This window comes from Macrobrachium nipponense, chromosome 6 (assembly GCF_015104395.2).
Source record: "Macrobrachium nipponense isolate FS-2020 chromosome 6, ASM1510439v2, whole genome shotgun sequence".
In the NCBI taxonomy this organism is placed as follows: domain Eukaryota; kingdom Metazoa; phylum Arthropoda; class Malacostraca; order Decapoda; family Palaemonidae; genus Macrobrachium; species Macrobrachium nipponense.
This window is the reverse complement of record NC_061108.1, coordinates 2,652,151-2,672,660: the sequence shown is the minus strand read 5'-3', so window position 1 is coordinate 2,672,660 and position 20,510 is coordinate 2,652,151. Positions and strand designations below refer to the sequence as shown.

General features: G+C 36.1%; 1 protein-coding gene across 3 annotated transcripts in view; it reads left to right on the top strand.

Moving 5' to 3' along the window:
• LOC135216326 (cAMP-dependent protein kinase catalytic subunit 1) overlaps positions 1-20,510 on the top strand; it is a 794,959-nt gene that overhangs the window by 37,573 nt on the left and 736,876 nt on the right. The gene's annotated exons all lie outside the window — the stretch shown is intronic.

Genomic DNA, 20,510 nt, shown 5'->3' with positions numbered 1-20,510 from the left:
AGGCCTCTTGTTTCCAACCTGCCCTGACGTTTTCAGCTAATTAGGAAAGTTACGGGAACTGCCTATAGAGAGAACGTGGCTGCAGAAACCCCCCCCCCCCACCACCCCCACCCCCAAGCCCCCACCTACCCCCCCACCCCCCCCCCACCCCAAACCCCCCACCCTCTCTAGTTAATTAATACCATCGAGGCAGGTTACGTCAGGCCAATTGGGGGTGAGGATCCAATCGTCTGTTGATTGATTTGTTTCCACGTTTTCGTTCGCGTCGTAGCTGTGAAGAGTGAATTATTAGCAATGAATAGTAGAAATGCTGGAGTATGTATATATATTATGTCTGTGTGGATATATATGTATTTTATCTAACAAATTTCAATACTCTCTCTCTCTCTCTCTCTCTCTCTCTCTCTCTCTCTCTCTTATAAATATTGAAAAATTGAAAGGCATGATCAGATTAGCTTTCTTGAACTTGATATTTATTCGAGGAAGATCGGTAGTATAAGTCCTCAGCAAAGAGTATTCTGTGGCTGCCCCACATTATTTAGAAATATATTTTAATGCAATTGATGTTCGTGTGCATGTATTGCCTGTTGGATGGTAACAGTTTCATTGCAGCAGATCCTGCCAAAGTTGAGCCATTGACATTGGAGGAGCGAGACGCTGGCACTGTGACAACAGAGTTTTTATTTGATTTCACTTGGGGATTTAGAAGACCGTTTGCTTGACATTTCGTTTTGCGTTTTGCGAACTATTGTATTGAGAGCTTGATGAATAAAGGGGATGTTAGTGTACAAACTAATCATTCGCTGGTTACTAGTACAACACAAGTAAAGAAGTATGGTGTATATCAAAGCTGACTGTCTATGTATGTATATTCGCTATAGACGGCGAAACTACTGCACCTAATTGAATCAAAGTTGGACCATATATGTAGATTTTATAGGGGGTGGTTTTTAGCCTTGTTCCGTTTTGATCCGGATGTCCGACCGTGATAACTTCTTTGTTTTTATTCGTAGAAAAAATTAACATTATTCTGATATTAAAAACTTTTCACGGGGGGGTTTTTCCTTTATCCCCTTCTCATCTCCTCCCTTTACCCCCTCCCAACCCCTTCCATTCCCAAAACCTGAAAGAGAAAGGTACCCGTAATTTTGTATTATTATTATTATTATTATATTATTTTTTTTTTTTTATTTTTTTTTTTTTTGCTATTATCACAATCCTCCAATTCGACTGGGTGGTATTTATAGTGTGGGGTTCCGGGTTTGCATCCTGCTCCTTAGGAGTCCATCACTTTTCTTACTATGTGCGCCGTTTGTAGGATCACACTCGTCTGCATGAGTCCTGGAGCTACTTCAGCCTCTAGTTTTTCTAGATTCCTTTTCAGGGATCTTGGGATCGTGCTAGTGCTCCTGTGATTATGGGTACAATTTCCACTGGCATATCCCATATCTCTTATTTCTATTTTTCAGATCTTGATACTTATCCATTTTTTCCTCTCTTTCTCTTCAACTCTGGTGTCCCATGGTATTGCGACATCAATGAGTGATACTTTCTTCTGACTTGTCAATCAACGTCAGTCTGGTCTATTTGCACGTATCACCCTATCGTTTCTGATACCATGTCCCAGAGGATCTTTATTATTATTATTATTATTATTTCTTGGGAGTAGACCCTCTCTCAAAACATGTCTTGTGAAAAGGATGCTGCATCAAGCTCCATTAATTTGTATAGAGTCTCTCTATTTTCCTTATTAAGGATTTCTCAATGTTGCTGAAACTGGCAAGCAAACGTGCCAAAGGGGATCGTTTAAATCCAGTGTAGTCATATTGTGTTCTTTATTAACTGCTATATACATCTACTGCTACAAGTTCTCTCTCTCTCTCCTCTCTCTCTCTCTCTCTCTCTCTCTCTCTCTCTCTCTGACGTTTCGCCCAGATTCTGCCAGGGGGTATGGTCACAGCGATGGTTGCTGGAGGACGAATCTTAGTGGTGAGTCCTTCGCTATATATCGTGGTCGTGCGGGCGCTCACGGATGCTCCTGCAGGACCCGAAGGGTGCACGACTTTTAGTTTCAGCAACATTGAGAAATCCTTAATAAGGAAAATAGAGAAGACTTCATACAAAATTAATGGAGCTGATGCAGCAATCCTTTTTCAACAAGACATATTATTTTTTATTATTATTGTATTATTATTATTATTATTATTAGTTATTATTATTATATTATTATTATTATTATTATTGTTATCAAAAAGACCAAACCCTATTCGTTCCAAAACATGAAAGAGAAAGGAACCCGTAATTTTGTATTATTATTATTATTATTATTATTATTATTATTATTATTAATTATTATTTATTATTATATTATTACTACTATACAAAAGACGAACCCTATTCGTATGGAACAAGCCCACAATCCGGGCCATTGACTTGAAGTTCAAGCACCCAAAAGAAGAAGAAGAAGAAGAAAGAAAGAAGAAGAAAAGCTCTTAACGATGACTTTACGAACCTGGCGACAGTTACTGAACACATTCCTATGTACTGTTGACAGATGGGTTTTGGTATCTTTCTGTATAGATCACTTTCTCGGCCCGTAGTTCAATCTCGGAGATAAAACTTTGACATATCTGACAGGTTACTTCATAGACTTGATGGTTCTCCATTTCCATCGTTTAAGTTACGAAGGAGAGAGAGAGAGAGAGAGAGAGAGAGAGAGAGAGAGAGAGAGAGAGAATTGATACTGTGATACATTTGTGACGTGTGTTGTTACTTCTGGTGAGAGAGAGAGAGAATGTGTGTGTAATGATGCTGTGATGAATTATATGACATGTCTATTTTATTCAGGAGAGGGAGAGAAAGGACGTTGAAAGCAGATTTGTGTACTATTCATAAACCTATGTGTTAGATGAACCCAAGCACATAATCCATGCTTTTATCTCTCTCTCTCTCTCTCTCTCTCTCTCTCTCTCTCTCTCTCTCTCTCCTCTCCTGAAAACCAGCAGGCAAAATTTATATCGGACCCCAAGAAAGGTACGAGATAATATGTTTCATGCCCAATATCCATTTGTTTTTCGATAGGAGAGTCTCCAGACCACCCCCCCCCCCCCCGCCCCCGGGCCCCACCCCTCCTCAGAATATTTCATATATTCGTTTCACCGTTCGATGACGAACGGTGCCACGTCGCAGGATGAGAGAGTCCGTCCGTGCCTTTCTCTGCTGCAGTGGGATTATCGCCCGTGAATGCTTTCAAAAGGGAATTGATTGGCCAGGTGTGGCACGTTGGAAATAATTACTCTGAAAACAAGAGTGGTCATATGCCCGTGCCGCTTCAAAGTGGTTAATTATGCCCTGATTATTTTGTGGTTTGAAAATGGTTATTGAGATGCTGTGTCAAGAAGTTTACAAAGCCATCATATGTTGGCATTTTTAATTATTTATTTATTTATTTTTATTCAGCCTTTGCCAGTTTTAATCCAGTGAGGCCACTTTCATGTCGGACTTAAGGTATAGATTGAAGCTTGAGTAGAAATATCTCTGTTTCGACTGTGGAGAAATGAGTTCCCTAGACTTGAATTACTTTCATTTTTAACTTATGTTTTAGCAATATGAACACTAGACACTAGATTATAATTAAGTTATTGTTGTCTGTGTTTTTTTAGCTCTAATTCTTATATTATTTATGTTTTTTTTTCTTTTAAAAAACTGGTGTTTCATTTATCTTAAGAAAAAATTCTAAAGAATGAAAACTATTTTATTTAGATTCGATTTCATAAATGTCACCCTGAATTGTAATAGATATTCTGCAATTTTTGATACTTTCATTGCAAAATTGGGAAAATAAATTTTATATATGTAGTTATCGCAAACATGCAAGTCTTTTATATATTATGCAAGACATTTTGATCAGTCATTGCACCTCACGCGGTGCACTGTAGACATTACTTAAGGTTCTTTGCAGCGTCCCTTCGGCCCTTAGCTGCAATCTCTTTCATTCCTTTTATTTTACCTCTGTTCATGTCTGCTTCCTTCCATCTTACTTTCCACCCTCCACTAACAATTGTTTCAACATTATTTTCAGCGCTCGATGACCTCGTAGGTCCTTGCGCTTGGCCTTTAGCCTAGATTTTATAATCTGCATGGTTTTTTGTCCTCACTTTTGCTGTTTGCCCTCAGATCTTAAAAACTACGGAGGCTGAGGGCTGCAAATTGGTGCATTGCATGCATTCACCCTCCAATTATCAGACATAACAAATTGCAGCCGTCTAGCATCAGTAGTTTTATTTCATTTAAGGTTAAAGTTATCCATAATGGTTGCAACGACATACCCCAGGCCACCGTGGTTCAAGTTTCATGGGCCGCGGCTCATACAACATTATACCGAGACCACCCAAAGATAGATCTGTTTTCCGTGGCCTCGATTATACGCTGTACAGAGAAGGATTGCGCCGAAGAAACTTTCATTGCGTGAGGTATTTCTGCGAAACCGAAAAACCTCTTCTTTGCAACCCACTCTCAAACTTTTAGATTGTCAAATGCACTTGAATACTCTTTTGGCCTTTGTGTCATGAATACGTAATACGAGGGAGAATTCACTTTGTCTTTTCAGGCTTTGTATATAGCCGTAAATCTCTCTCTCTCTCTCTCTCTCTCTCTCTCTCTCTCTCTCTCTCTCTCTAATTAATAGGACATTACTATTTAAGCAGGACTGTCTCTTCTCTCTCTTTCTCTCTCTCAAATTGATAGGACATTAACTATGTAAGGCACTTTCATTCTCTCTCTCTCTCTCTCTCTCTCTCTCTCTCTCTCTCTCTCTCTCTCTCTCTCTCTCAAATTGATAGGACATTACTATGTAAAGCAGACTTTCATTCTCTCTCTCTCTCTCTCTCTCTCTCTCTCTCTCTCTCTCTCTCTCTCTCTCAAAATAACATTAAATCAAACGATGACAGTTACTCGAGTCCACCATCAGTTATTAGCATCGTGAAAGCTTATTATCAGAATCATTAACATACTCTCAAGAGGTAACGCAGAGGGTTTAAAATCATTCACGTGTTTGAGTGGTTTTGTGTTGTCGCCTCTGCTTCGTTATATTATTTCAGGAGACTTCGCAAACTCCTTTTTATGCATTTCTTGGTCTGTCAAGAAGTTCTCCTAAGTGACCAAATTTCAGGACGTTTGAAGCGGAATCGGTATCGAAGTTCTTAAGGAATGTTATATGTTGGACTATATTATTATTATTATTATTATTATTATTATTATTATTATTATTATTATTATTATTATTATTATTATTATTATTATTATATTCAGGAGATGAAATCTATTCATATGTAACAAGCCCACAACAGGGGCCACTGACTTAAAATTCCAGCTTCCAAAGAATATTAAGGTGTTCATTGCGAAGAAGTAAGAGGAGGTAAAGGGAAATACAGAAAGGAGAGACCTCACTTATTGCAAGTGAAAAAGATGATAATATACGCAGATAAAAAATGTATTCAACTGCACGGAGAATAGTATTGGGTGGTAATGCATTGCATCTTCGTTTAAACTTCTTCGTTTAAACTTCTGAGGTTCCAATTGCACAACATCCTCTGGGAGACTGTTCTACTGTCCAACAGTGTGAGGAAAAAAGGAGGGAGATGTTCACTTTATTAAAAAACCTGTATGGAGATTCTATAGGTGAGGTACTCCTCTGTTTGTGTTGCGTGAACACAAAGATAATCACGGAATTTCAAAATACAAGGCACTGTGCCACATTTTGGTGACAAAAGACTTTTGGATTTTGACAGGCCTCCTCCTACCCACCCTTCTCCCCTTCCCACCTGAACCCCCTAAAAAAAAAATAGCTTAAACCAGGTCAAAGGTCACCGCAGCTCGAGACGCTGAGTTGAATGGGGTCAGCTGTATTTGCATACATCTGTCAGGGGGGCAAGTTGATGAATTCAACATGTTTTAGGATTAGGGTCCGTCCGTGTCCTATAATATGGATGTGTCAGTAGGCCCTGTTAGTCGTAAAAGTGGCCTTAATACGGAGTCTTCTCTTATATGTATTCCCATTTGTATCTATTTGTTAATTTCTGTTTTTTTTCTTTTTGTATTTCCCATTACACTTCTGTTACATCTTTTGAACGAGTACCATAGTATTCTTTGGAAAATCAAACAAAAACTTCTTTCAGTTTTCTTCTGAAGATTGAAAAAGAAACCCACAAAGTCACTGTGTACAACGTGTAACGTGTTTACTTCTAAGTATTTATTTACATTTAATTTTACTCCACACTCGAGTACTTTCAGGCCCTATCTGTGGCCCATTTTCAAGAGATCTCTTGAAAATGGGCCACAGATAGGGCCTGAAAAGTGACTCGATGTGAGAGTAAAATAAATGTAAATAAATACTTAGAAGTAAACACGTTACACAGTGATTTTGTGGGTTTCCTTTTCAATTTTCATTCTTTGGAAACTTGAATTTCTAGTCAATTAGTCGTAAAATTGACCTTAATACGGAGTCTTCTTGTATATGTATTCCCATATGTATCTATATGTTAATTTCATTTTTTCTTTTTGAATTGGTCATCTTTCTGTATGTCCAATTACCTTCTGTTAAATCTTTCGAATGAGTACCATAATATTCTTTGGAAGCTTAAATCTCTAGTCAGTGGCCCCTTTGGTGGGCTTGTTCCAGTTGAACAGGGTTCATCATCTGAAAAATATTAATAATAATATTTGACTAATTATTGATTATGTGTACATCATATTTCGTTGTTACTTATGTGTTTATCAGTACTATCCACTCCACCAATTTTTATGTATTTTATCTGACAGAGCAAAGAAAAGATATGACTTATCAACGCAGTTCATGTGATAATGACAAAGCTCTTAAATCACAGTTGGCTTGAATTATAGAGCAACTGAAAATACATGCAAAGTTTTATGAAGATATCAAATCAGTGAAAATCTCTCTCTCTCTCTCTCTCTCTCTCTCTCTCTCTCTCTCTCTCTCTCTCTCTCTCTCTCTCTCTCTCTCTGTGGTAGAGACACACACATATATTACCCTTTCTACTCAAAGTCAGACCAGCTAAGATAGTAAATAGATTTAATGTTGATATAGGGAAGGTTTCAAATGGATTAGCAAACAGAGGAATTCATCCCCCCAGGAGTCTGAATGCGGCAGTGACCTTCTTAAGACAGGGACACGTAAGTGAAATGTTTTTTACTTGATAATAAAGCTGAAAGTCACAGATTCAAGCAATGTGTTAGGTAAACCACGACTGTGAGGATATTAATGCTGACATTTATCAAAGTGCAAAGTCTTGCTTCATCGTGAACATGAGGTTTCCCTAATTAGAGTGATGTAGCAACTTGTTTTGGGGGGGGGGGGGGGGGGGGGGGGGGGGGGGGGGGGGGGGGGGGGGGGGGGGGGGGGGGGGGGGGGGGGGGGGGGGGGGGGGGGGGGGGGGGGGGGGGGGGGGGGGGGGGGACTTTTTCCTTGTCTTCCTAATTTCACCTAGCAGTCAACGTTAGTGAGACGGGAAGAAACGGCAGAATAAAGATGGTAAAAATAAATTTAAAAAACAATAAAGGTATCACCAACGTATATAGAACAACAGTTTGGCAGATGTAGGCCTTTGATGGCAATTACATTTACGTAAAAATGATTTTTACAAATTTTTATTTTTATTAACCGCGACAGTTTGTCGTACAGCAGTGAAACCTAATTTGTAGTATGTGCTTTTAATTAACAGGAAAAAAACTAAGTAATAGATTTAGCTTCCGGCGGTCTCGGTATAATCCTGTATGTGCCGTGGCCTTTGAAACTTGAACCACGGCCTGGTGATGGCCTGGCCTATGTCGTTGCCAAAAGCACGATTATGCCTCTCTCTCTCTCTCTCTCTCTCTCTCTCTCTCTCTCTCTCTCTCTCTCTCTAAGAAATGACATGTGACATGTATAATAACCATTTGAAAATGGAAATAGAATTTGACTTAAGTTTAAAGTAAAATTCTCTCTCTCTCTCTCTCTCTCTCTCTCTCTCTCTCTCTCTCTCTCTCTCTCTCTCTCTCTCTCTCAAATAAACGGATACGTTTGTTGATCAGGTCAGGAGCACTCTCCACGAGGCAGTAAAATATCTTGTCGTTTATATATACTATATATATATATATATATATATATATATATATAGATATATATATATATATATATATATATATATATATATATATATCTATATCTATATATTATTATATCTATATATATATATATCTATATATATATATATATATATATATATATATATATATATATATATATATATATATATATATATATCTATATATATATATATCTATATATATATCTATATATATATTATATAGATATATCGATATATATATAGATATATAGATATATATATCAGATATATATATATATATTATATATATATATATATATAAGTATATATATATATATCTATATATATATATATATATATATATATGAAACTTCCAGCCATCGTAAACACCACAGATATTTTCCAATCTAGCGGAGAGAAGTTGCGTACGACGTTGCAGATGCAATTAAGCAGCCACTGTCAAAGGCTTCAGTACATCTGCATGCCCTCTGTGTTGTTTTGTGTCCAGTGGCTCAACACTGAATTGCTTTATGTTGGTAGCGGGTATACCTGTCTTTATTATCGTGGTAACCATTAGATCTGTTTTACGAATTAACCACATTTACAAAGTAGCGCAAGAATTCTTGTTTTGCAAGATGGCTGTTCGTAATTTTGATCCAGTTATTTATTCCGTGAAGCCGATGTAATTCGGGTTGGATGAGATTTTTCCTACAGTATTAATGGGTCGGTGTCAACCCACGCTTTTCCGTCCGTTAATTTGGATTATCTTTATTTCAAGAGAGAGAGAGTTGATTATGTTGTATTCAAGAAATACTTGGCCTTTGTATAGAGAGAGAGATTTTATTATTTTTATTTGAAGAAATCCTGTCTGTAGAGAGAGAGAGAGAGAGAGAGAGAGAGAGAGAGAGAGAGAGAGAGAGATTGGATTATCTTGTATTCAAGAATTCCTGTCTTTGTAGAGAGAGAGAGAGAGAGAGAGAGAGAGGAGAGGGAGAGGGAGAGTGGGGGGGGAAAGAGGGGGGGGGGGGGAATTTTTTTTTTTTTTTTGATATCATATATTCAAGAATTATTGTACCTTTGTAGAGAGAGAGAGAGAGGAGAGAGAGAGAGAGAGAAGAGAGAGAGAGAGAGAGAGAGAGATTTAATTATTTTGTATTCAAGAATTACTTTGCCTTTGTATAGAGAGAGAGAGAGATTTGATTTTTATTTCAAGATTTCCTCTCTTTGTAGAGAGAGAGAGAGAGAGAGAGAGAGAGATTTGATTATCTTTATTTCAAGAATTCCTATCTTTGTTGAGAGAGAGAGAAAAAGAGAGAGAGAGAGAGATTTGATCTTGTATTCAAGAATTACTTTGCCTTTGTAGAAAGAGAGAGAGACATTTGATTATCTTTATTTCAAGAATTCCTGTCTTTATAGAGAGAGAGAGAGAGAGAGAGAGTGATTATCTTTTTATTTTCAAGAATTCTTGTCTTTATAGAGGAAGAGAGAGATTTGATTATCTTGTATTCAGAATTACTTTGCTTTTTGTGTAGAGAGAGAGGAGAGAGATCCGAGAGAGAGAGAGAGAGAGAGAGAGAGAGAGAGAGAGAGGGAATAATGGGTTAATGTCAATCCACACTCCCACGTCCGGCATTTGATTATCTTTATTTCAAGAATTCCTGTGCCTTTGTAGAGAGAGAGAGAGAGAGAGAGAATGTGTTTCTTCCTCTTCTTATGGCCCAAAGAGCCAAACGACTGTTGGGATTAAAACGTACTGTTGCTAAATGGCAGGATATTAAAGTCGGTTTTAAACGCGTGCTTTCTTTCACGTCTTTGCCAGGTCTTCCTTTAGTCATTTTAATGAGAGGATTTGCTACGAAAGGGGGAGAAGAACCCCCTCTCTCTCTCTCTCTCTCTCTCTCTCTCTCTGTCTCTCTCTCTCGCTTAATTGCCTAGGGAAATATTTTCAGTGCATTTGCATACAGTCGTGCATGTTATTCACTTGAGTAGTTATTCGTTGATATTTTGTTAATTATATTCCCTTTTTTTATGGGTATTTTGCATATTTAAATCTTCCCTCTTATTTGGTGTTCTTTCATATTTCTCGTCCATTAAGGATGTATATTTATTCCTAATAAGAGTTGCAATGTTGATGACATGAACTCTGTCGAAGAAAACATAATAATTATTAAACTATAATATTATGTTTTTCACGAGTAACCGTTATGGGAGGGGGGTTGGGAGGAGGTGCAAGAAAGTAATATAGGTGTACTTTTGGTATTTTCCATTACCTTCATTGTATTACGACTGTTGTGAAATATTGACAAAACGTGATATTATTATTATTATTATTATTATTATTATTATTATTGAATACAATAGCTGTTTCAACGGCATTTAATATATAGAATCTTCTCAATTCTTCTTATTATCTTTTTCTCGTCAGCATGTAGCTGGTGTATTAAGTTTCCTAAGGACATGTAAAGATTTTCATTTGTCTTAGGTTTATTCCTCTAACGTGTCGACAGCGCACAGGCAGTCATCTATGAGAGTTTACAGTACAGTGAATTAAGATACAGTTTACAAGTATTTATAGCATGCAAGGTCGTGTACAATCGGTGGCGGGTACACGACCTTGCATGCTATAAATACTTGTAAACTGTATCTAATTCACTGTACTGTAAACTCTCATAGATGACTGCCTGTGCGCTGTCGACACGTTAGAGGAAGAAATAAATAAACCTAAGACAAATGAAAATCTTTACATGTCCTTACGGAAACTTAATACACCAGCTACATTGCTGACGAGAAAAAGATTAATAAGAAGAATTGAGAAAGATTCTATATTAAATGCCGTTGAAACAGCTATTGTATTCAATGCTACTGCCCTCAGAGAAGGCCTCCTTCCTTATATTATTATTATTATTATTAGTTGCTTTTGTTATTTATGATAATATTTTTATTATTATTAGTATTAGTATTATTACTATTATTATTAGTACTGTTATTATTGCTGTTGTTATTAATATTGATAATAATAATAATAATATTTATTATTATTATTATTATTATTATTATTATTATTATATTATCACTACTACTACTACTACTACTACTACTACTACTACTACTACTACTACTAACTTGAAATGTAGGACACTTATCTTGCACCATGAAAAGTTTAAACACCGCAAGACTTTGTAGGAATAAAAATAAGTGGAAAGAATCAAATAATAAAATGGTAAAAAAAAAAAAAGGAAAGTCGACGACCCATTCTCCAAGCATACTCAAGCCTGAAAGCAAGCACTTGACATTCTCGTAAGCGACACTTAACAGGAGATTTTACGATGCTAATTTGCCGCATTGCGAGATGTTAATTTCTATATCACTTATTCTTCCGCAAATCATTTTTGAATATTTTTTATTATTATCGTGGAGAGTGGTGGCATGCTGCCAAGGTTTAGAGTGGAGCATTCTCTCTCTCTCTCTCTCTCTCTCTCTCTCTCTCTCTCCAAAATATGGCATGCAGTATCATATCCAATGTAAAATAGATATGAAATTTTGAGTTTATTATTCTATTTTTCCTCTCTCTCTCTCTCTCTCTCTCTCTCTCTCTCTCTCTCTCTCTCTCTCTCTCTCTCTCTCTCTCTGTTTTAAAACATATGACGTAGAATAACCAATGTAAAATGGAAATAGAATTGTACCTGCAAAATATGAACATGTAGTTTTATTTATCTATTGTAAAATGGAAATGGAATTTTGAGTTTATTATTTTGTTTTCCCCTCTCTCTCTCTCTCTCTCTCTCTCTCTCTCTCTCTCTCTCTCTCTTTCTTCTCGGTTTAAGTGTCTCTCTCTCTCTCTCTCTCTCTCTCTCTCTCTCTCTCTCTCTCTCTCTCTCTCTCTCTCTTTCTTCTCGGTTCAAGTGATGATCTAGAAATATTTGACGTTTTCTTTTATCCTTCCACCACAAGTGTACCACTTCGGTTTGAGCCCTCGTCAAATAAACAAGATTCTCTCTCTTCTCTCGTTATTGTTCCTCTTGTCCACCGTGTCGCATTCATTCTCATTTCACTGCTGTTTGGCCTCCTCGAGGTAATTGCTGAACTGCAACAGACTTCTCGCGTCGATTGTCTTGCAATGTAGTTTAGTTCTTCTGCCGCAATTTAATGTTGATCGTAATGCTTTCTTTTAAATTAATTTTTTGGCGTTCTGGGATGCCCAACTTTACTTGCAGTTACGACTCTCTCTCTCTCTCTCTCTCTCTCTCTCTCTCTCTCTCTCTCTCTCTCTCTCTCTCTCTCTCTCTCTCTCTCTCTCTTTGATCGCCTGCCATCTAATTTTTTCCGGGATACCTAATTTTATTTTCAATTACGCCTCTCTCTCTCTGTCTCTCTCTCTCTCTCTCTTTATTGTTAATCACCTGCCATCTAATTTGTTTCGGGGATACCCAATTTTATTGTCAATTACGCCTCTCTCTCTCTCTCTCTCTCTCTCTCTCTCTCTCTCTCTCTCTCTCTCTCTCTCTCTCTCTTAAAAATTCGACGTAGATTAATAATTGTAAAAAGGAAATAAAATTGTACATAGGGTTTAAAGTAAAGTCTCTCTCTCTCTCTCTCTCTCTCTCTCTCTCTCTCTCTCTCTCTCTCTCTCTCTCTCTCTCTCTCTCTCTGTTTTAAAAATATAACGTAGATCAATCATTGTAAAATGTATTGTAAAATGGAAATAAAATTGTATCAGGTTTAAAGTAAACTCTCTCTCTCTCTCTCTCTCTCTCTCTCTCTCTCTCTCTCTCTCTGACCGGGAAATGCCAACATCTTATTGCTGAGGAAATAAACAACACATTAAAAAAAAAAGAAGAAAAAACACACTTCTGGCTTACTTGAGACAGAAACAGTTGTGCTAGACGTCCCCAAATGATCGAGGAATATGTTTACTCAGAGTATAATTATCTATGACTATTTATTATTTTTCTCTTGTGCTTTGGTTGATCACTGAATTGGGTCAGCTATTTAGGCGAAGGCTCCATCTCGTGAACAGTTCTTTCGTTATATATTTGCATTCTTTATTATAGATTATAGTAATGATAAAACCCGTATTTTTAGAGGAAATTGTATTGTGATTTTGTTTCTAAGCAGAATAACATTACTTTCAAGAAGCTTATGTAGAAACTAAGTCACCATGATGAAAACTTTGCTAAGTTTATTATTATTATTATTATTATTATTATTATTATTATTATTATTATTATTATTATTATTATTATTCCTCGTAGGTTGGAAGTGCCGTCTGTACAAACATGACATTACTTAAGGTTCTTTGTATCTAGCTGCTACCCCTTTCGTTCCTTTTAATGCACCTCCTTTCATATTCTCTTTCCTCCACCCTCTCCTAGTGCAGCTGTGAAGTTTTCCTCCTGTTACATTACACCTGTCAAACCTTTTACTGTCAATTTCCGTTTCAGCGCTGAATGGACCTGTTAGGTCCCGGTGCTAATGGGGTCGGTGACTTGAAATTGAAGCCTCCAAAGAATATTATGGTGTTCTTTAGAAAGAAGTACCTGAAGGTGAAGGGAATTGCAGAAAGAAGAGATCAGGTATGAGAAAAGAAAAAGAATTCACCAAGTAATAAACGAATTGATAGAAATTTTTGAAAATACTGAGATGCAAGAACATTTATTTAAGGGTTGAACTTTCTATAGATTCAAATTACACAGCATCCTCTGTTATACTGTACTTACGAATATTATAGTAGCTTACATATCGAAAATAAGTTAAATAACTGTAGAACATGTTGAAGGATAACCGGAGAATGATAAAGGAAGGAATAACTGAAGAAAAATAAAGTTTCTCTGCTTGATGCGATCAAGAACTCGGTAGAAATCGGGGCGAGAGATTGTGGAGGCAGAGTTAAATAAAACCTACCTTCCGCGTTGTCGATCTAAATAGACTTGTTTTTTGTGTGTGTTGTGTGTTACTTTTTTATTAGACCGGCTATCATGGTACTTTACGTTTATTAGGAAAGCTAGCTAGCTCTAGCTCTCTCTCCCTCTCTCTCATATGGTACTTTTCTCTCACTCTCACTCTGTTTACATTTCGGAAAATCTCTCTCTCCTCTCTCTCTCTAATGGTACTTTTCATTTTGGAAATATCTCTCTCTCTCTGTTTACATTTTGGAAAATTCTCTCTCTCTCTCTCTCTCTCTTCATCTCTCCTCTCTCTCCTCTCTCTCTCTCTCTGTCTACAAAGGCACAGGAATTCTTTACGTTGTGAAAGCTAGATCTTTCTCTCCCACTTATAATATGTCTCTAGGTATGTATATATGGAAGGAGAGAGAGAGAGAGAGAGGGGAGAGAGAGAGAGAGAGAGAGATGAGAGAGACTTGAGAGAGAGAGAGAGAGAGAATGAGTCATGCAACTTGTATCTCCCAGTGACATCCAGATAAGAAAAACCGCCATTGAAGTTTGACACGTGGTGACAGACAGGAGTCGATAGAATCTGAGAGGCGGGAAACAGTTTGGAGGTACGTCATAAATTTCCCCTAGGGGCGTAGCATGTGTTTGGCAAGGAAGCGCTCTCTCTCTCTCTCTCTCTCTCTCTCTCTTCTCTCTCTCTCTCATGAGCTTGTGTAGTCTTCCTCAGCTTCTTAAATGATCTGTTGTATGTCTTCAGTTTTTCACTTCTCATGTATGTTTTTAAAATTTTTAAAAAATATATACATATATATATATATATATATATATATATATATATGTATATATATATATATATATATATATATAGTATATATATACATATATATGTATATATATATATATATATATATATATATATATATGTATATATATATATATATATATATATATATATATATATACATATATATGTATATATATATATATATATATATATATATATATATATGTATATATATATATATATATATATATATATGTATATATATATATACACATATATATATATATATATATATATATATATATATGTATATATATTATTTTTTGTTAAAGTGTAGATATTAGTGGAACTTTAAAGATTTTTCTCTATGTTTTAGAAATGATATGAGAGCCGTATTTACTATAATTTTCTCAGTTCTATCATTTCAAGAATATGCTTTAATGTTATTTACCACATACAAATTGCAGTGTTTATAATTGGTTTTATTGTTAAAATGTAAATATATATTTAGAACTTTTAATGATTATTTTTAAATATGAAGGGCGTTTTTACTATAATTTTCTCAATTGTAATTTCAAGAATATGCTTTAGTAATTTTTTATGCCACTCCAAACTAGCTTTGTTTTATTCTTAAATAATCTCTCTCTCTCTCTCTCTCTCTCTCTCTCTCTCTCTCTCTCTCTCTCTCTCTCTCTCTCTCTCTCAGTGACTGATTTTATGAAAACAAATCATCATCAGGTTCTCACATCCTCACTATAGCTGTCAGTGAGGTCATTCTAACGCTCGTTCTCTTCCTGATGATGACTGTCACTCCTGTCCCCTAAACCTTTGAGAAATATTCCTCATCGAGGAAGGAATAATGGACGTCATTGTATTAAATAAGGGCCTCTCCTGGCACCTTTTCGATCGGTTGCATTGTGGAGGGATTAGTTGATGGTCTGGCTCGTTGTGAAGCAGACACGATAGTTTTTAATTTTATTTTTATTAAAAAAAAAAAAAATTTCCTGGCTGGTTGTTCCAAAACTGTGTGAATCAAGCTTTGGTCGGTAGCAGTTGACGGCTCTCTCTCTCTCTCTCTCTCTCTCTCTCTCTCTCTCTCTCTCTCTCTCTCTCTCTTGTTTGCGTTCACGTGCGTCTTTCTTGTAAATACATAAATACGTTTTTATTTCCACTGACGTATGTTTTGTTTTGTCACGATGTTGTTAAGAAAATATTCTCCCTCTCCCTCTCTCGTGCGTCTTCCTTATAAATACATTTTTATTTCCACTTACGTATGTTTCATAATGTTTTGTCACGGTGTTAAGAAAATACCAGAAGAGACCAATTCCTTTCATTTGTTGTTTTGTTTCGAAAGTTAAGTATATCTTAGTATAACCAGACCACCGATCTGATTAACAGCTCTCCTATAAAGGGCTGGCCCGAATGATTAGATATTTTGATGTGGCCAGGAACCAATTGGTCACCTAGCAACGGGACCTACAGCTCTATTTGTGTGTGTGTGTGTGTGTGTGTTCCGAACCACATTATATCCAGAAATGAAATTCTAATCACCAGAATAAATTCCTCTGATTCCGCAGTGGCAGAGCGGAGAATCGAACTCGCGCCTACCGAATCGGTAGGCGAGCACGTAACCCACTCGTCCAGTGAGGAAGTGTTTTGTTACGAAATGAACCTTTAGTCGTAGTTGAAAAGACTTTTTTCTATTATATATAACTAAAATGAAAGTAGAAACTATACGGAAAACCTTTCGTTGTGATTGATATTGAATAAGTCAGGAATATGGAACCTTTAAAATTTGATTTTTAGTTTAAGTATTAATTTCTCTTTTTATTTTCGCTTACTCTGGGAGTAAGCCTACAAACTACTTTGTGGTAGTTGATATTGCTGTTGGGGGTAGGAAAGGTCTATGGAAAAGCCTAAATAAGTCTGAAAAAGGTGTTTCGCGTCGAGTTAAAGATACAGGAATTTTAGGATAGGATATTTGTAATTTATTTATTAGAATGAAAAAGTAAAAAATAAATAATGTGTATTTTAAACAGTGCAGAAAAGGTATTTCTAATAAAATATAGAGTATTTTAATTTTCGTTGGTGAAACAGCGCTCAATTTGACAGTAGATTTTACCACGCCACGAGTAACCTGGAGGTCGGATCGCGCTTTGTTCCCTTTCCCTGTTTATTTTACATTCGTCTTCTCGCAAGCATAGTGTTTTGTCTAATCTTCTAAAAAAAAGTATAACAAAAATTCTAATAGCTAAGATGTTATCAAATGGACTTTTCACATATATATGTCCTTTTGGTTCGGGAATGTGGATTTCCGGCAGGTGTTTGCAATAGAAAAAAGTAATTGGCGATAAAAAAGCTAATTGCCGAAAAGTAATTGGCTTTAGGAAGGTAACTGGCGATAAAAAAAAAGGTAATTGGTGGTAAAGAAAAAAGGTAATTGGCTTAAAAAAAGGTAATTGCTAATTTTAAAAAAAAATAATTGGTGATAAAAAAAGGTCATTGGCAATAAAAAAGGTAATTGTCGATTTAAAAAAGTTTAATTGACGATAAAAAAAAAGGTAATTGTCTATTTAAAAAAAAAAGGTAATTGGCGAAAAAAAGGTAGTCGGCAAATAAAGGTAATTGCCGGCAAAAAAGGGTCATGGGGATAAAGAAAAAAGGAGGAATTGCCGATTTTAAAAAGTAATTGGCGATAACAAAAAGGTAATTGCCGTTCTTTAAAATGGGTGATTGGCTATATAAAAAGGTAATTGCCGATTTTAAAAAAGGTCATTGGCGTTAAAAACAGGTAATTGGTGATAAAGTAAAAAAGGTAATTAGCTATAAAAAAAGAAATTGCCAATTAAAAAAAAAAGGTAATTGAGGATAAAGAAAAAATGGTAATTGACGATTTACAAAAGTAAATGGCGATAAAAAAAAAATTGCCGATTTTAAAAAAGGTAATTGGCTATATAAAAAGGTAATTGCCGATTTTTTAAAAAAGGTAATTGGGGATAAAGGAAAAGGGGTAATTGCCGATTTAAAAAAGTAATTGGCGATAAAAAAAGGCAATTGCCGATTTGAAAAAAAGGTAATTGGCTATATAAAAAGTAATTGCCGATTTTAAAAAAAAGGTAATTGCTGATTTTATAAAAAGGTAATTGGCGAAAAAAAAAAACACACACACACACACACAGGTGAAAATAAGGGGTTGGATACAGTCCCGACGTGATGTAGTGTTAGCGCCCATCCAATTTACGGCTGTCGATATCGGGTGTCGTTGATAAATTACGCTTTGGGTTCCCTCCAAAAGGCCCGGGAATTCTCTTATAATAATAATCTGTGGCAGAGACGTCTAATTCTGGTCTCTGGACGTAGGAAATTCTCTGATAATCTTTGACAGAGACATTTAATTCTAGTCCCTGGAGTCTAGACCTAGGGAATTCTTAATAAAAATCTTTAGCAGAGATGTGTAATTCGAGTCTCTGGACGTCAGAAATTCTCTTATAGTCTTTGGCGAAAGCATTTCATTCTAGTCTCTGAACACAGGAAATTCTCTGATAATCTTTGGCAGAGACACATAATTCTAGTCTCTGGATGTAGAAAATTTTCTTATAATCTTTTTCAGAAGCATTTAATTCTAGTCTCCGGAGTCCAGACCTCGGGAATTCTTAATGAAATCTTTGGCAGAGATGTCTAATTCTAGTCTCTGGACACAGAAAATTCTCTTTTAATCTTTGTCAGAAGCATTTAATTCTAGTCTCTGGAGTCTAGACCTAGGGAATTCTTAATGAAATATTTGTCAGAGACGCAATTCTAGTCTCTGGATGTAGGAAATTCTTTGATAATCTGTGGCGGAGACGTCCAATTCTAGTCTCTGGACACAGGAAATTCTCTGATAATCTTTGGCAGAGCCTTCCAATTCTAGTCTCCGGACTTCGGAAGCATCTTGCACGCATGTGATAGTTAAATGGTTATTTTGTTGAGGGGGCCAACACAACGCTGATGAGCCATCTCTGTATGCAAGTGAAAATGCCCTATGTTGATGTTTTTTTTAAACATGATTTCTAATGTCAATTCAGCTGTTTATGAATGAATGTAGCAGTGACTTAACGTTTTACGTTTTTCTAAAGATGTACAATATGCATATATATACATATTATGTGTATATTAGTATTTGTATACATAAACACATAGATGTGTGTTAACGTGTTCAGGTATTTTGCGTCGTAGAAAAAGGCAAATTTTCGTCGAATTCCTCATATTTGTTTATTTTTTTATTTATCTTTTCCCATTTCCTTTGATAGACAGCATGCCTCCTCCACCCCCCATCCCATCCCATCCATCACCCCCCCCCCTTTACCCCCCACCCTTCTAACTAAGGGGTGAGGGGTGGGGGGCCGTCCGGAAGCTTAAATGCCCATTTCAGCCCGAACGGAAGAACCCGACCCGACTGTCTTGTTAATTTTCCCATTAGTCCCCGCACCTGTTAAAACTCCCCTTTAACACGTCTGTCAGCCCTGATTAAACATGGCTGCCAAATGGGCAACTCGGAAAGGTGTTTCTGCCCCACTCTCTCTCTCTCTCTCTCTTTCTCGCTTGATTGAAGCTCGATTTATTGCTACAATAAGCAACAAAAGAAAAAAGGAAGACTCTCTCTCTCTCTCTCTCTCTCTCATCTGCTCTCTCTCTCTCTCTCTCTCTCTCCCAAAAATTCTACTCAAGGGATAATAAACTGTATTATTATGCAAGAGGATATTGCAGAAACGGAGAAAATTGCAGATTCAGACATGAATAAAATTATGATGAATGAAGATCAAATATTTATGGAAAAGTTGGATTTTTAATGTCAGAATTTCTGGAAATGAAAAAAAAAACGAACAATACCAGAACAGGAAAGAGACATGGGAAAATCCTTATTACTACCAAATATTAACTGAAGGAGAAAAACGCAAACCATCATAGTGATGAATGCGCAGGGTTTAGTTTACGAGTAACTCAAAAGAAAAATAGAGTAACTTAGAAGAACTAACCCAAATTGAAAAGAAAATAGATATAATGAATATAAGTGAAACCTGGTATTCCCAGAGACTGGGAATGATGATCAAATAAAAGGGTTCCAAACTTATAGATCAGATAGAAAAAAATAGGAATCAAGGGGGAACCGCAATATATGGGAAAGACAAAAAACAAGGAAAAATATATGAGAAATATAGTAACTCAAAATGTGAACTAATAGCGGTAGATTTGAATCTGAAAAATTAATGAACATAGTAATATATAGACCTCCTAATACTAAAGAGTTTGACTTAATAATTGAAAAATTGGATGATATATGTAGAAATCACAAGGACTGGACTATTCTCCTATCTGGTGACTTCAACTTTCCTTTCGTAGAATGGAAAGAACGAATAGGAGATTGTGGATGTACTTATACATATAAAAAAGAGAGTAATAGTAGTGCAGAAGATAAGAGGCAATTCGAAAAGCTATTAGATATGCTACTAGAATACAACATTCAACAAATAAATCACCTGCCAACAAGAAAGGAAAATACTTTAGACCTAGTATTTGTGAACGAGGTGAATTATGTTAAAGAAATAATAGTTTATAATGCGAGTATTTCAGACCATAATGTCATAGAATTAACAGTTTATTCCAAAGCAAGTGAAACAGAGATAAGCAAGAAATGAAAAAGTGGGAAGATATGGAAAATACAACTTCTACAGT